This window comes from Ictidomys tridecemlineatus, chromosome 2 (assembly GCF_052094955.1).
Source record: "Ictidomys tridecemlineatus isolate mIctTri1 chromosome 2, mIctTri1.hap1, whole genome shotgun sequence".
Taxonomy (NCBI): Eukaryota; Metazoa; Chordata; class Mammalia; order Rodentia; family Sciuridae; genus Ictidomys; species Ictidomys tridecemlineatus.
In genome coordinates, this window is record NC_135478.1 from 155,914,743 (window position 1) to 155,933,389 (window position 18,647).

General features: G+C 39.3%; 1 protein-coding gene across 25 annotated transcripts in view; it reads right to left on the reverse strand.

Moving 5' to 3' along the window:
- The window catches only part of Hdac9 (histone deacetylase 9), an 860,512-nt gene extending 850,859 nt beyond the window's left edge, over positions 1 to 9,653 (reverse strand). For 3 of the 25 annotated variants that reach the window (XM_078040005.1, XM_078040002.1, XM_078040014.1), the window contains exon 1: positions 9,351 to 9,631. The gene's annotated coding sequence lies outside the window, so the exon portion shown is untranslated. Of the gene's footprint in view, positions 1 to 9,350 lie in introns of all 25 variants that reach the window. The other 22 variants (XM_078040001.1, XM_078040017.1, XM_078039999.1 and 19 more) reach the window with 12 other exon arrangements.
- Between the last annotated feature and the right edge of the window lie 8,994 nt (positions 9,654 to 18,647).

Genomic DNA, 18,647 nt, shown 5'->3' on the forward strand with positions numbered 1-18,647 from the left:
CACCAAAAAAAAAATGTATTAGTATTGGCTATGTGCATAAATAAGTATGAGAATCAAGGCATTATCATTTGAATTTATACTGCACACTTGCCTCACAAGATTATTTAATAATTAAAATTAAACTCAGGCCCTTGGCCCCACTGACTAAATTTCCAGTACTCAGAAGTTACATGTGCCTATTGTAAAGCACAGACACAGAATATTTTCCATTATTGCAAAAGTTCTACTGGACAGCACTGATCTCCACAAGTGTTACAAGTGCCTCGTGTATGACAGATGAGATCTAAAAGAACACACACTCCCACACACAGACACACAGAAAGCCAATAAATCAGGCATGCCTTTATTCAGAACATTTCCTGAGCATTTCTTGTGTTAGTTACTGTATTAGGCATTCAGAGACTACAAATTAAAATAAAATAATCCCTGCCCTCAAGGAGCTCACAGGGTAATAGGAAATAAAAACATAAGTAATTGGTCAATCAGAAAACACTTGTTGGTCACCAATAGTAGGACATGCACTTTACAGTGTGGAATAAAAAAATAAAAGCAGTGGGTATGTTCTCTCTGACCCTGAAGAATGTCCAGTCTAGTGAATGACATACAATGTAGACTCTGATGTAAAATGTTTTGATGGACAAATTAAGACTTGAAACTCTGTGCTTCAAACTGAGATACAAGTTTGATGAGTAATTTGTTTTTCATTCTGCATTTCCATTGGAATTATAATCTAAAAAGATAATATAAATTTATTCTAATTAATTTGTAAATAACAGTAGTTTTAAAACTACTATTAACCAAAGTTTCATTTCATTGTTTGCTGCTGGGTTTTCAATTGTGTGTGTATTAGATAAAGGCCAAATAATACAGAGTTTGGTAAATAAACTGGCTACAGAAAAGGTGAGGATGAATTAGTCATTACAGAACACACGGTAATATAGCATCCAAAAGTATAGGCTTCCTGCACTATACTGGTTAAAATCATCATCATCTCTGTGTATTTTCTACACAATCTGTTCTTCATTCCAGCAATCTCTGAATATGGCTTACGCATTTGATTTAGAATTCAATAACTCCACAATGCTAATCACATTTTCAAGAGAACAAAAAAAAATGCTATACAGCTCTCAGTTGATAATCTCATTAAAACTGACATTTGAGGATTATTTTCCAGTAGAATTATGATCAAGTATGAACAAGAAAACAAAGCCTTCAAGTAAATATCGTTTGTTTGTTTGTTTGTTTTTAATCTGTTAAAAGGATATTTTCCACATTTATATTGATATAAGACATAGATAAAGAACAAAATCTGAGGTTACATCTTTATGCTCTCAAAGTCAATTCTGGCAATGGAATTTCAACATACAACATCATTTGTCACATTATTCAATCCTGCTTCTTTTAATTTCATCAGTTCTTTTGTTCACATTCAATAACTATTTGCTGGTTTGGGTTTAAATAATTTATAAAATCTATAAACAAAAGGACTTACATTTTATGATCCTACAAACTTAAGTAAAGGAGTCAATAAAAATAAGTTCACACTGTACAGACGGGGAGTCTTAGCCAAAATCAGCCCATTCTTCCTGTGGACAGGGTACCTACTAGCAAACCAAACCTTCTCTGCCCTCCTTTCCATCTAGGCATGAAGGACCATGGTTCTCTAGCGGAACAGAGTAAGTGCAAAGAGATCACAAATTCACTTGTAAATCATTCTGTATATCAACTAATATATTTCAGAAGTAGAAAAATGCTGGGCTTGGTAATAAAGTGCAAATTCCTTTAAAGACTTTACTCATCCAGTAGCTTTTTTAAATAGTGGATTTTCTTAATTAATACTAGAATTCGATTTCTAAGCCTGTGAGAACCACAGCCCTCATCCTAAATACTGCAGGAATTCAGAAAAGGGCTAGAACACGGTGAGCTGCAGTAACCAGAGAAGCATCGCAAAAGAGATGGGTCACGCAAAAGAGATGGGTCATATGCTGGGCCCAGAGGAAAAGCAGAGCAGAGAAAGCATAGCTTCCTAATAGGTACACACCCAAATAAAACCCCAGAGGGATCAAAGTCTGACCTGGCTACAAGATGACCACTGAGAGTTCTGGACTCAGTAGGTTCATAAAAAGCACTGAGAATGAAGGGCTGAAAGATACCTGTGCTTTTTAGTATTCTTTCAATTAAAGGGCAGAAACCCAGTTTATGTAGAGTTTATTGCTTGAAAAATATAATCCTAGAAAAATTACTGGTAGAACTGGCCTGGAGAATGCAAGGATGCAGGAACTAAATAACTATTTGTTTATTCTCATTCTTTCTCTTGCTCTCTTTTATTTACATGTTGATTTATTTTCTCAGGCAGGCTGTTCTTCCCATTTATCTAAAAATCTAAGCCACTTGCTAGCTCCAAGTTTAGAACTGAGATCCTTAGAGATTTATGGGGTGCAAGACAGAGAATAGCAAAAGTTAAAAATGTAAAAGTAATAAAGAGAGGCTAGGTCCAGACTATGAAAGAACTGGTGTACACTAAGGAGTTTGATCACTTAAAGAGTCAAATCTGGCATAAGTTAGTTTAGGAAATCTAAAACTTATATGAAGGAATTAAGTTTTATTTCTAGACTTCCTGAGTTTCTGTGTGCTCAGGAATAGGTTTCTGTGCGTGGTAATTTTCTAGAAGGGTGGACACTTGGATCCAGATGGGATAATCATGAAACTCCATCTATCTGGCCACCATGGAGTGGTCCGAGGTATGAACAATCGAATCTGAGTGCTTCCTTGGAGTGTTCAGTTTAAAATGTTTACATTTGAACTAATATTAAAGGCTTCTGCATACTGTGTTGAAATGCTGAGTACAACTCAATAAAATTAACAGAAAAATAGGTGAGCCTTCATGGGTCCCACACTGAGCTTGTATTTTACAGCAGAACAGCAAGGGGATCTGGGTGGATGATTCTGATCAATGGAATGAGATCCATTTAAAGAAGAGATTTAAGTACATAAAATAGAAGAAAAAAGTAGAATATCTATGAATAGAATTCAGAGGCACCACAGAGTAGAAAGGGGGACCAAGTAATAGAAGAACAAAGGAAGAATTTCTCAATAGACGTTTCAAGTAGATCAAAACAGTGACATTTGGAAAAGCTATAGAAGGAACCCTATAGTCAAAGAGGCAATGAGAATTCATAATGCTTCCTGATTTATCTTAATAGTGGAAATCTACATATAGAAGAGAAAGGAGGAACAGAGCTTTTGATTTTAACCAAAATGATAAGTTGAAATAAAAATGCACAACCTCCAGTCCCCATTCTTACTTTTAGATCTAAAAGAGACCTATGATCTGTGCTTCCTGCTGAGAAAATCAAAGAAGGCATGATACAGCACACTCGCACTCCTCTCTCTAACCCTTATCTTCCAGTATTCAGTTCTCTCAAGGTGAATGATGGACCCCAAGAGCAACTGTAGCCGACATCCACTTCAATGTGTGAATTAACAGGCTTTCCCCTTGGAAACCTCACTTACTGCATGTGAGTATAGGATGTGTACTACAAGGCTGTGGGCTGTGGAATCAGAACTATATTCAAATTCTTATGTCACTCTGAAGGAATGATCCTTGGCAAGGCATTCAAAGTCTCCATTTACCTGGGGGGTAGGAAGAAAAGAAGCAGAACTAGGGAAATATGAACCAAGCTGCCTGAGTTGAGATACAGATTGGATAAGATCATCCCTGCAAAGTGCTTAGAAAACAAGCTCTGTTCAATAGTCCCCCATGCTCCTCCATAGCATCCCATAGACTTTGGGCCACAAACATAGTATAGCAAATCTGCAGTTATCCTGAATCTGTTCTCTCCCTACAAGAGAAGACCATACTATGGGACTCCAAATCACAGAGCTAGCTGGTTCCCTACAAGGATTGGTAGAATTGATCCCTTAAAATCTTTTATATGTAAATACATTGGAGACAAACTGAGTCAATTCCTAGACTAGCTTATGTGCCAGTGACTCATCTTTTAAAAGGCTCACCACCACTCCAAATCGGGCTTCACTACTATCATTCTCCTAAATCCCAGAAGAGCTTTCTTTCCAAGGACTGGTACAACTCAAGCCACTTTCAATCCAATCCCACCTTTAGATGGTTGTCATGTCTATACTGCTCAAAACCCCAAACATTTCATTAAGTAATCATTTGTTCACATTTACTCTTCTTCTTTTCCTCAGCAATGGGTACTTGTCATTCTTTTTGGTCCTGAGAACTGATAATAAATATAAATATATACAATATTTTATATTATGTAAATATTTTATATATGTATAATAATTATGGTGTGCTGGCAGCAGAAGCAACAGTACCTCACAGGATCAGAGAGCAATTTTGAGCCTTGTTTCTGATTGAGTGGATTCTTAGCCAAGTCTGTTCACTGTTCCAGAAATTCTATGAGCCATTCAATATGGTAGACACATCTCAAGGTGATCTCCAATGAGCGATGCCCTTGTACAGTCCCTTCCCCTTAAGATCAGATAGAACATATGACTTGCTTCTGACCAACAGAATATAGCAAAGGTGAATTTATTCCCATTATCATGTTATATTGCATTGTACAAGACTGTCTTATCTGAGTGGAACAAAAGATACTTTGAAAAAGTAAGCTGTCATATTGCAAGGTGCCTGTAAGAAGATTAGTTGGCAAAGAACAATAGGCAATTTCCAATAGCTGAAAAGTAGCCTTTCTCTGATAGCCAGAAAGAAAATGGAAATCTCAGTCCTCTGACCCAAGGAGATAAGTACTGTTAACAATACCATGGAGCCTGGAAGCAGATGTTCACCAGTTGAGTCTCTGATAAGACTGCAGCCCTGACCAATACCCTATGACACTCCTAAGCAGAGAACTAGTTGAATCATGATGAGACTCCTCAGCAGAAGACCTAGTTGAGTCATGTGTGAACTCCTCAGCAATCAAACTGAGATAATAGATATGTGTTAAGTTTCTAAATTTGTTGTGATGTGTTACACAGCAATACAAAATGAAAACAATCAATATCCCCTAAAAAATTGTATTTGGTGCTTAAATTCACTCATGTTAGTTTTCATGAATTGCTACTAAATACCTCTAGTGACACACAGTTTATCCAAATCTTATCCTTCTTTCAAATTCCACTCATTGCTATTTCACTTGAGCAGCACCAATCCATACCCATCTCCCTCCCATCATGGGAAGAAAGTACCATAACCAGTAGCCACAACTCTCCTGTGTCTTATCAGCATCACACCACACTTTCCCTGTTGTAGAAAAAAAATAGCTTTCCTCTCTTTGAAGCTCTAAACTGAATTTATTATAGTAAACAGTAAACCACGCCTGAATAGTCCATATTTTTCTGTAATTCACACTGAAAATGATTTAGATGAGCTCCTATAAAGTATACACTTAGAGAAAGAGACGGTAAAAAATATATTATCTTAATAGAGTAAAAAGCGCCTGGTACTGTCTGCTTATTCAAAAAACTAAAAATGTTTTCAACAAATATGTGTGAGCTTACATAAGATTACATATTACCATTTTCTGTGAAATTGCAATGCTTTCTTCTGCATCCTGGATAATACGCTCCACTTCTGACTCTAACAATACAATACCAAAAGTCTATCACCTTAGCTGTTACAAATCATGTGGGCAATTATCCTGAAAAATTCTGTTTGAAAATTGAAAGCAAAGGGATTTGGTGGGCTGAAGAAAAGGAAGAACAAGGTATACTGTCCATTTTCATTTTCCTTAAGTCTGTTTATAAAGACACTAGCATATAGACAAAAATGACTAGAATATTCCATAAACCTTTTTTTCACTTTGATGACTGTAAGTTTAGCCAAAGAATCAGAGCTAATAAAAGAGTTTCCTGACTCTTACGATGTGATCCCTGACCAATACAGGTTGACTCTGGAGTGGACATTCCTCTGTCAATACTCTTTCGTCTTAAAAATCAGGTTCTGATCTCTCTCATTGGTGATGCTGATAATCTTAAGTTTGACAAGTGTGCTGACAAACACCAAAGGTTGCACTGATGAATAAAGGGGCATATCAGGTGAGGCCAAAGGGAGCAGGGCAGTGTGCGGGCTAAGGACTGACTGCAAGAATGAAACCTCCTCAGAGGAACATGTCTTAGCACTTCCAACAGGTTTCCTCCATCAGCAGGCAAAAGCAAGGACCCTTCCCTTATGATTATGTTAACTGATATGGAATGCAAGTTGCACATCTATAGAGATGAGCATGTTACAAATACAATGAAAATTTACGAAATCATCATAAGAGAGCCACGGGAGCAACTTGTTTTTGTGGTTAGGAAACAAATACACATGTTATCCTCGGTTTTACACTTCTTCACTTGTGTATAATTTGGAATCTATCAGTGTACCTGCTGTCTTCTTCCTAAAATGAGAATAATATGTCATCCTACTGGTCTCTCAAATGTTTTGAGAAATTATAAAAAAAAAATGTAAAAGTTATAAAAACAAGCTTAAAAGAGTTGTATGTTTCTGTGACGTGTGCAATAAAAATTAAATATGGTGTCTTTATTGAAAGGAAAGGGCTTCAAGCAATAAAGCCCCCACTAACCGAAACATTAATGTAAACTACATTTTAAAACAAACAAAAAAAATCAATTGAAGTAAAAATAAAAAGCCACATTTGGATGCAATAACAAAAAATGTCCATAACTACAATATTTCACTAATGAGAAGGTACAGATGCTACATACAGAAGGATTTTATGATGTCCATATGCTTCTCGAATGACTCTCCTTGTTAGCTATTTCTCCATATCTCTATTTAAGAATAACCTACACCTTCCCCCACTGAGCGGGTGTAAATTATAACATAACACATTGTAATATTTAAACAAATTCAAAAAAGTTATTCTAATAAAAAGAAATAAATGCTGCATAAACCTAAAAAAACTAAGATAAGGGCATTAATAAAAATCTAAATTATGGCTATCATTTATACTATTGAATATTTGCATCTAAGTAGTCGGCCTTAAGATTTAAAAATCTTTGAAACCTCAAATAGTGGTTGGTCCATGGCTCAAATATAAATATCATTAAATATACAGTGACAACTCTATAAAACTGCTCTTTATACTATAATAATGGGCACAGTTTGGTCACAGAACACTCATAAAAACTATAACATATGTAAAATTAACTTCTACTTTCAGAAGGGCTACCATTATTTTTACAGAAGATGGCAGTTTGTTATGCCAAACAGTCTCTAGCCAGAATGCTGGTCTGACTTTTCAATAAAGGCCAGTCCAGCACACTGATCTACAAAGGGAAAGAAAAAGGAAGAATGAGGTAAAAAAAAAAAATCTGTCTTCTATCTATAAACTGCTACTTAATTTAAAACTCTTAACTTCCTTCTGCACAACCTTCTGTGCATCTAACCGTGTCCATTCTGTAGTGAAGACTATCAATTCAGGAGCAAAGCTGGGAAAGCATCTCTCTCCCTCTAGCTGGCAGCCTGTCAAAGGTCAGACTCAGGATTCCCACTGTACATGCACCTGCTTTGTAGCTGAAACATATATGAAAACATTAGCTTTTTCCCCCCACACAGAAAATGATACATTCTCATGAAATAATGCTCATTTTGAAATTTGCCCCAAACAAAATAGATGGGAATAAATTTAAAACAAGTTTTACAACTATTTGTTATTTTACAAATATAATATTCTTATTAAGCATTTCACATATGAATGGTTTCCAGAAGGCACATCAATAATTTGATGTTTGAGGAATTAAATTGGTCCAAATGGGAAGAGTATTTTAAAGGGATAAGGAATACTAATTGTCTGTGGTAAAAGGCAAATATATAGCAACAAATTTTCAGTTGCAATAATTTCCATAATAAATATCAAAAGAACCAAAGAGTAGTTTTAAAAAAGATCTTTTCCAAATATGATTTTTACATTGTCCTCGTTTATTAACTGCAACTTATTCTGTGCTGTTACTCATTACAGGATTAAAAAGATTTCTGGGACATCAGAAAATAACATCCAGACCTTTTCAAATGTCAAAAGGTTTTCATTCCAAAGATTTTAAGTTGTTTTCTTCTTCAATATAAATTTTTACATACTCATTCCCTTTTTCTGGATTTCAATAATGCCTGCAAGATTCAAAAACATGATTGTGCTCTGAATACTTTTATTCCTGAATCTTTCTGAGACATCTCTATATACCAAGAATATTTAGTTTTATAACATCGTTATACCCTTTTGGGGGGAGGGAGGAATTCTTCACTTTCTGGTTAAAAAAAAAAAGTTAAACTTTGTAAGCCCTTCTTATCTCACTTCCATGTTTTACACACACACACACACACACACACACACACACAATATTCATGTGTAATGGGATGTATGTATAACATTATATATCCTACTTTCCGCAGATTTCAAAATGCTATAGTTACTCTCGAAGTTCCTTTTTGAAGAGTACACATCTTCCTGGCAGGGAAAAAACAAACATAACAGATCTTCCTGAAATTACAGCATATGAGACTCACCAGAGAATTTTCCAAGTCCACATCACCTGAACCGCATCCTCAGCTCCCCGCAGCAAGCCACCTCTCCTGATAACCGAGCCTGGGATCCGGAGGGCAGCTTGGTCCCACTGTATCACACACAGAGACACAGGCCTCTGACACCAGCACTTCTCACTGCGGACAAGTGGGCGATGGCCTCAAAACCAAACAAACGCTGCCTGCTGGGCGATCTGGGAACGCCCCCTGTCCTCTGCTCCCTCATTCCCCACGGCGATATCCCGGTGGCGTTTAATCAATCAGTTTACCTTAATAAGCTTTCAAGATTCATCACTCTCCTCCCACGAGCCTAGGACCAGCTTAATCTCCCATCCCTCAGACCCGTGAACTTTTCTTAAAACCCAGCGTTGGGATGTACAGACTTGGAACCGAAGTCCCCCACGAAACATCATAGGTACCCCACTAAGTACTGCGCCCCTCAAGCAACATGTTGGCAGTACAAACTTTTCATTCATAGCTCCGATTCCACACGAACTGGGTGTGTGTTTGGGGGCGGGGGAGAATCATGCCACCGACCCTGCGCCTCCGTTTCACTAGCCAAATGTCACGCTGTTCATCAAAGGATCATCTAGCACCCAACTTCTGACAAAGGTACCTTAAACCCACCAACCTCTGCCTGCGAGACGCAAGGCAAGTGATATCGGCGGAGTCCGTACTGAAATGCTGTTAACCTGGGGAACCCCGGCAGGGAATACAGCGGCGCATCCGGAGGACCCGTGGCCCCCAATTCCCAGGGCTTTCCCGGAGCAGCAGCCGGGAACTGGGCTGTGGAGCCACTCACCTCCGCCCGCTCCTGCCGAGGCTGTCGCGCCCTCCTTCGCCCCGCGCTGGCGACCCCCTAACTTCTCCCCCTTCTCCAAACAGCCATCTTTCCAGGAGGAGAAGAGAATGGCGAGGCAGGAAGCAAAAGGGGGATTGAAAGTTGACTCGGGGACCACCGCAGCTCCTCCAGCAGGGACTTACCGGCCGCGGCGGGCGCCAGAGGAGGAGACCGCGGCGAGGGCGGCGGGCGCGGCGGGGCCGGCTTGGTGCGCGCTGCGCGATGTGCGGGACGCGCCGCCGCCGCCGCCGCCGCCGCCGCGCGGGGGGAGCTCGGGAGGGCGGCAGCGGGCGGCTGCGAGCTGCGAGCTGAGCGGGTGGCGGCGCGCGGAGGATTTGCTAAAAATAGCACGTCTTGGGGAGGGGAGAAGGGGACGGAGGTGGGAGGGAGACAGAGAGGCCCGACCGGGAGCCCCTGAACGGCGAGGCTGGGCGGGGCCCGGCGGAGAAGGGAGGCTGGACCGCGGCGAGAGCGCGGGCCCTGGCGCTGGAGACCTGCGGGGTCGGGAGGAGATGAGGGGGTGAGGGGACCCTGGATGCGCGGACTAGGATTGAAGAAGGACGCGCGGGGGCAGCAAGGGCCGAGTGGGGTGGAGAGGAGGACAGCTCCGGGCTGGACCAACGATTCCCGGGAAGGACCGGGAGCCTAACACGACTTGGGATTTCCAGAGCGAAGCATGCCCACGAGAGGCGCCAGGTGATGGTCCAGCGACTGGCCCCTGGGCTGCTCACCGCCGGCAGCTAGGACAGTGCGGGGGAGGAGCCCGGCCTTAGCTTCTCTGGATGCCCGCCAGGTGCGGGGAGCTTGGCCGCTCAGGTGCGCGCCACTTCTTTTTGAGAGGCCTAGGGAGCATGGTAGGGCGGTACCTGGGGGGTCCCCACATATGTGTTTTAGAACCTAAAGAATCATTCATTCAAGAAGATTTAAGAAAATCTCTCACGTCTGGCTTTTTTTTTTTTTTTTTTTTTTTTTTTTTAAGGACCAAATGGGAGACGTGAGGGAATATGGTGACTGCTGTTCGAAATAGGATTTTAGGTTTGCTGCATTTCAAGGCTGGACAGAGAGCACCAATGCTCTGAAATCAACCCTCACGGAAGGCAGGCAGTGGTGGGTTGGAGAACTGACTAAGGATCCCCCTCAGTAGTTAGTATCTTTACCTTGGGGATGTTTTACTACTAATATAACTTAAAGTAAACACTATTATTACTAATACTTACAGATTTCTTTATAAAGCATATAACACTGAAATTGCTTTTTAAAATAGTGCAATCCTAAACATACTTGTCTAATGCTAACAGTTGCTCACTCAGAGAGGATAATATTTATGGTATGTATGAGCTGACCCTCAAATTAATTAAAGGTAGTGTCTCTACATGTACATTTATGTTTTTTCTCTGTCAGCTAAAGCACAGCTAGTTGACAGATTATACTGAAGGAAAGAACAAGAGAGACCTAACCCAGTGCCCTCATTTTCAGATGAGGGAACTGCTACCCAGAGGAGCAACATGATTTGCCCAAGGTCTCGCAGTGGCAAGGTTCAGATTTAAACCAGACTACCAATGACATAACTCCAGTATAACTTCGAGAAAAAAAGTCATATGTTACCCATAATTTAATTTAAAATTGTTCAGCATTTATAGTAAGTTGAAAGCATGTGATTGCTAAAGGTATCCTCACTTTTTCCTAATCAGAAATTCATACGCCAAGAGAGGGCAAGTGGTTTTAAATTAAAAAGGTCAACTCCTAAGCCTTAGGTGCTAGAACTTCAGCTAGCTCAACTTTCTGTCTACATTGGAATTCGGTTCAATAGGGTGATGAATCCTAATAATGGGCTCTCAGTGGTGAAATTGATGGTGTTGACTAAAATATTTTAGAGATGTTTCTCATTTGCATAGAAGTCAGTTATAAATATCCAGTGACCTTTCACCTTTTAAAATTGAGTCCTTTATGAAATGATCAAATGTCCAGCCTTTTTAATTTTCCTTTTAATGATGCAGTTTGCATGCCATTGACTCTTAAGGGAAACAGTTCATTCAAAAAAACTTTCACCAAAGTATAATTGAAGCACTTAAAAGCACAAATTCCTGCGACTTCACTGATGAACTAAAACAGGCCTTTGTGTAATAAAGGTGTGTATGGCAGAATATGAACAGAAATTTTCTTTTTTTAGTCTTTTAGGAAGATTGTACAAGAAGCAGTTAACTTCACATCTCAAAATTTTTTGTTTTTCACATCATGGTTATTTCATAATAGGGAGCTGTCAGCTTCATCATTTTCATAGACATTTGAATGCTGACTGTAAGCAAGGTGCTTGCTGGCTGCTCTGGGAGATTCATATACTTTTTTTTTTTAAGTTGCCCATGATCTTTATTTTATTTATTTATATCTGGTGCTGAGAATCGAACCCAGTGCCTCACACATGCAGACAAGTGCTCTACCGCTGAGCCATAGCCCCAGCTCCAAGATTCATATACTTTAAGACAGAGTTTAGTAGAAAATATTTATAGTTTCTTCTGAAAGTCTTGATGGGACTCTCATGATCTCTATTCAAACCTTCATTATAACATTTATGACACTGTTATATTTTTATGGTTTTATTCTCTCTTCAACTGAGCTCTAGGAATGTAGGGATAATTCATTCACATTTTGTAGTGTTTTAAAATAAATTTATTTTTGAGAAAAGTTTTAGATTTACAGAAAAATTTCAAAGATACTACTGGTTAAGCATCCCTAATCTAGTAATCTGAAATCGGAAATGCTCCTATTATTAAGATACATTGAAAAGAATGGGAAACCTTTTGAGCTCCAACATTACTCCAGAAATGGAAAATTCCACGTCTGACCTCATGTGACAGGTTGCTATCAATATAAGACACATTAAAAATATTGTAAGAAATTATCTTCAGGCTATGTGTATAAGGTTCATATGAAACAAATTTCATGTTTAGATTTGAGTCCTTTTCCCAAGAAATCTCATCAAATGTGCAAATATTTCAAAATCTGAAAAAAGTCCAAAATCAACTACACTTTGGGCCCATGAATTTTGCAGAAGGGGTACTCAAATCTTAATAGAAAATTTCAATATACCCTCTTACATGTACGCTATTTCCCTATTATTAACATCTTTTATTAGTGCATTATAATTAGTGCATTATAATTCTTACAATTAGCTGATATTTCATTATTAACTGAGGCCCATAGTTTATCATATTGCCATAGTTATGGTTTTTTATTGTTATTCCTAGGTTTTTGTTTTGTTTTTGTTTTTGGTACAAGGGGTGCTTGACCACTGAGCAACATCCCCAACCCTTTTTATATTTTATTTTGAGACAGAGACTAAGTAGCTTAGGACCTTGCTAAGGCTGGCTTTGAACTTGTAATCTTCCTGCCTCAGCCTCCCACGTCACTGAGATTACAGGTGTATGCCACCATGCCCAGCTTGCCTTAGTTTTTAAATAATGTCCTTTTTCTGTTTCAGGATCTCATCTGCAATACCAAGTTGTATTTACTGATCATATTTCCTTAGTCTACTCTTGGTCATGACAGTTTCTCAGATTTTCTTTATTTTTAATGACCATGAAAGTTTTGAAGAATACTTGTTAGCTATAGTATTGGATATCCCTGTACTGGAATATATCTAATGTTTTTCTCATAATGAGACTGAAGTAGGTTTGGAGAACAAAGAAAATAAAATACCATTTAGATCACATTATTTCAAGAGACTGTACTAGGAATGTGACATATAAATTGAGATATTGACCTGAATCACCTGGCTGAAGTAGTGTTTCTCTATTATAAATGTACTATTTTACTCCCCTTTATATTCTTTACTCTTTGAAAGGCAGTCACATCACTCACAATAAGTGGGGAGTTAGGGCCCTTCTTCTAGAGTAGAGTATCTACATAATTAGTTTGTAATTTTTACAGACATTCACTTTTTAACTCTAGAGATCAACACAATGCCTTCAACATAGTTGGTTTTTAATTCATGTGGAATGCAAAAATAGGATTAACAGAATTTTTTTCTCCAAGAAAGCTGACAGGGTTCTGATATAAGCAAGATGGCACAATGGGATGTTTCAGGTCTGATCCCCCTGCAGAAACATCAACTACATTTGCGCAAATATCCCTTCACTAGAGCTAAGGAAGACAAGTGAGAGGTTATAGCACCTATGTGTAATACAGAAATAGAAGACACATTGAAAAGAGTGGGAAAAACAGTTTCAAATTACCAGCATTACCCTCTCTCCTTACCCTAGGCAACATGGAGACCAATACCCTTCACTTGAGGTAAGGAAAAGGAAGTGAGCACCAGAGTTTGCTTCAGACCTCAACGCCAGTCTTCCCATGTACCTCCCAGTGCTGGGCAGGCGACCATGGTCCCAGACTCCAGATCCAGACTGGCCTAGCCACCTCACAGACTCTAGAAAAGCCCCAATATCTCCAAACTCCAAGTTGCTCCCAGCACTGGGCTGGTCCCCATAGCCTCCAGCTTTAGACTTGCCCTATTAGTAGGCCAACCCCCATAGCTCTGGTCATCATACCAATACCCACAGATCCAGCCTCCAGGCTGACCACTGCAGAAACAGAATCTAGGTCCATTATAGGTTCCACATCAGCTCAGAACGTGCTCAGTTCAAACAGTGCCAGTCTTAAGGCCCATCTCAGCACAAGGTCAGCCCTCATGACCTCAGTCAAAAGGCTAGGATCCTGGGGTACAGGTCCCAGGCCTCCTTTTTGCCAGGGCAGTTCTTGCAGCACTGTCCTCAGGCTACTTAATGTGGCCTCATACTCCAGTAGACCCAGAGCCTGAATATACTCCAGCAGAGGTAGTGTCAGGCCTGTCCCGCTAATCCCTAGCATTGGGCTTGTCCCCACAGACCCAGTCTCCAGGACTACTCCCATGAACCCAGACTCAAGGTCAGTCCCAAAACTCTTATATTCCAGACAGGCCACTGTGGCTTCAGACACAAAGCCACAACCTGTGGGTTTTGCTCCAGACAGGCCCCCATGAATTCAGGCTATGCTCCTGTCCCAACACCAGGCTGACCTTAAGGTTTACACCATTCCCTATGACCCCAGGCTCCAGTATACCTAAGGTCCACTACACCCTGGCACCAGGCCAGCTCACATGGACCAAGACTCTATCTAGGACAACCTCTAAAGACGCAGGCTCCATGCAAGTACTCATGAATTCAGGACCCAGGCATGTTCCATAGAGTCATACTTCAGGGCCACTCCAGTAACTGGTTAGTCCCCACAGACTCAGACACCTACCTACCCCAATGAAACCAGGTGTCAAACTCATTCTAGCAACTGTGCAGCATCTGTAGATGTGTGCTCAATGCCTACCTCAGTACCAGGTCAGCCCCAGTAAACTCAGACTTCAGGCTGTATCCCATGGATGCATATTATAGGCTCACCTTAGTGGACGGAAGCTTCAAGCCCACTGCCATAGACCAATCACCAGGTCTACCCCAGTGATTCAGTGTCCAATTCCAGCAAATCCAGATATAAGTACAGCTTCCTTGAAGAACCCAGTAGTAAAAGTGTTTGCAACCATGCCACCTGACCTTCCCAGAATTTCTAGAGAGGCTGGTGAATCACTTTCCAAGATAAAAACAGTCTGTAAAGTCTACTCTTTTCGTGGCTGGGGGTGTGGTTCAGCAGTAGCACACTTGCCTGGCTGTGTGAGGCACTGGGTTCGATCCTCAGCACCTCGCATATAAAAACAAATACATAAAATAAAGTTGTATCAACAATTTTAAAAAGTCTACTTTTCTTAAATTTACAGACATAAATGCATGTGCTCAAGGATGCAGAAAAATCAAAAAACACAATATACTGAAAGGAACAAAATAAAGCATCAGTAACCTACCTGAAACAGAGATATATGAACTGCCTGACCAAAATTCAAAATTATTGTTTTTAATCAAACTTCAAGAAAATACAGAGAAACAATTCAACGAAATCAGGAAAATAATAAGTGAACTAAATGAGAAATTTATCCAAGAAATTGAAATTATAAAATCAAGTAAGTTCTAGTGTTAAAAAAAAATACAAAGTGATGACAAAATGCAATAGAGAGCATCAATAGCAAATTGATCAAACATAAGAAAAAAATGTGTGAACTGGAAGATATGTTAGTTTGCAAATATATACAGTATCTCCTCCTTTGCCACTGGCTTACCTTCCATGACCCCCAGTGGATGCCCCAAACCACAGATAGTAACAAACCCTATATATGGCATGGTTTTTTTTAGAGAGAGAGAAAGAGAATTTTTTAATGTTTATTTTTTAGTTTTCGGTGGACACAACATCTTTATTTTATTTTTATGTGGTGCTGAGGATTGAAACCAGCGCCCTGCGCATGCCAGGCAAGCATGCTACCATTTGAGTCACATCCCCAGCCCCATGGCATGTTTTTTTAAAACACATACATGCATACATATGATAAAGTTTATAAATTAAGTAAAATAAATTAACAATAGCTAATAATAAATGGAACAATTATAACAATATTCTGTAATAAAAACTATATGAATGTAGTTTCTCTCAAACTATCTTATTGTACTATACTCATTCTTCTAAGCCAATGTATGTGGCATAACACTGTATCTTTGTGATGACATTAAGTGAGGCAAATGATGCAGGCATTGTGATATAATGTTAGTCTACTATGTAAGGATTATTTGAACACAAGCACATGACAATTGATCTGATAGCTGAAATGGTTACAAGTGACTGTTGGGTGGGTAGCATAAGCAGCATGGAAGGACAATTTGGAATAGTGTGAGATGTCATCATTGCTACTTAGAAAAATGTGTAACTTAAAATTTATGAATTGTTTATTTCTGGAATTTTCCATTTAATGTTTTTGGACCATAGTTGACCAGAGTAACTAAAACCACAAAAACCAAAAATACAGAAAAAATGGGAACTCTATAGTTGTACAAGATAAAATAATGAAAAGAAATAAAGAAGCGTATGAGATTTATGGGAAAGCATCCAAATATTTCATTTATAGGATTTCAAGGAGAGGAGAAGACAAAGGACCAGAAATATTACTTAGGGAAATAAAAGCAGAAAACTTTCCATATTCAGAAAAAGATATAAATATCATTCTGAATGGAGAAAAATTGAAGGCATTCCCTCTAAGATCTGGTACAAGACAGGGATGCCCTCTCTCACCACTTCTGTTCAACACAGTCCTCGAAACACTGGCCAGAGCAATTAGACAGTCGAAAGAAATTAAAGGCATAAAAATAGGAAAAGAAGAACTTAAATTATCACTATTTGCAGATGATATGATCCTATACCTAGCAGACCCAAAAGGGTCTACAAAGAAGCTATTAGAGCTAATAAATGAATTCAGCAAAGTGGCAGGATATAAGATCAACACGCATAAATCAAAGGCATTCCTGTATATCAGCGACAAATCCTCTGAAACAGAAATGAGGACAACTACTCCATTCACAATATCCCCCCCAAAAATAAAATACTTGGGAATCAACCTAACAAAAGAGGTGAAAGATTTATATAATGAAAATTACAGAACCCTAAAGAAAGATATAGAAGAAGACCTTAGAAGATAGAAAAATATACCCTGCTCATGGATAGGCAGAACTAACATCATCAAAATGGCGATATTACCAAAAGTTCTCTATAAGTTCAATGCAATGCCAATCAAAATCCCAACGGCATTTCTTGTAGAAATAGATAAAAGAATCATGAAATTCATATGGAATAATAAAAGACCCAGAATAGCAAAAACAATGCTAAGCAGGAAGTGTGAATCAGGCAGTATAGCGATACCAGACTTCAAACTATACTACAGAGCAATAGTAACAAAAACAGCATGGTACTGGTACCAAAACAGGCGGGTGGACCAATGGTACAGAATAGAGGACACAGTAACCAATCCACAAAACTACAACTATCTTATATTTGATAAAGGGGCTAAAAGCATGCAATGGAGGAAGGATAGCATCTTCAACAAATGGTGCTGGGAAAACTGGAAATCCATTTGCATCAAAATGAATCTGAATCCCTATCTCTCGCCATGCACAAAAGTTAACTCAAAATGGATCAAGGAGCTTGATATTAAATCAGAGACATGGCATCTGATAGAAGAAAAAGTTGGTTATGATCTACATACTGTGGGATCGGGCCCCAAATTCCTCAATAGGACACCCATAGCGCAAGAGTTAACAACTAGAATCAACAAATGGGACTTACTCAAACTAAAAAGTTTTTTCTCAGCAAAAGAAACAATAAGAGAGATAAACAGGGAGCCTACATCCTGGGAACAAATCTTTAATCCACACACTTCAGATAGAACCCTAATAACCAGAATATACAAAGAACTCAAAAAATTAGACAATAAGATAACAAATAACCCAATCAATAAATGGGCCAAGGACCTGAACAGACACTTCTCAGAGGAGGACATACAATCAATCAATAAGTACATGAAAAAATGCTCACCGTCGCTAGCAGTCAGAGAAATGCAAATCAAAACTACCCTAAGATACCATCTCACTCCAGTAAGATTGGCAGCCATTAGGAAGTCAAACAACAATAAGTGCTGGAGAGGATGCGGGGAAAAGGGCACTCTTGTTCATTGCTGGTGGGACTGCAAATTGGTGCAGCCAATTTGGAAAGCAGTATGGAGATTTCTTGGAAAGCTGGGAATGGAACCACCATTTGACCCAGCTATTCCCCTTCTCGGTTTATTCCCTAAAGACCTAATAAGAACATGCTACAGGGACACTGCTACATCGATGTTCATAGCAGCACAATTCACTATAGCAAGATTATGGAATCAGCCTAGATGCCCTTCAATAGATGAATGGATAAAAAAAATGTGGCATTTATACACAATGGAGTATTACTCTGCATTAAAAAATGACAAAATCATAGAATTTGGAGGGAAATGGATGGCATTAGAGCAGATTATGCTAAGTGAAGCTAGTCAATCTTTAAAAAACAAATACCAAATGACCCCTTTGATATAAGGGGAGTAAACAAGGACAGGGTAGGGACTAAGAGCTTGAGAAGAAGATTTACATTAAACAGGGATGAGAGGTGGGAGGGAAAGGGAGTGAGAAGGGAAATCGCATGGAAATGGAAGGCGATCCTCAAGGTTATACAAAATGATATATAAGAGGAAAGGAGGGGTAAGACAAGATAATATGAATGGAAGAAATGATTTACAGTAGAAGGGGTCGAGAGAGAAAATGGGAGGGGAGGGGAGGG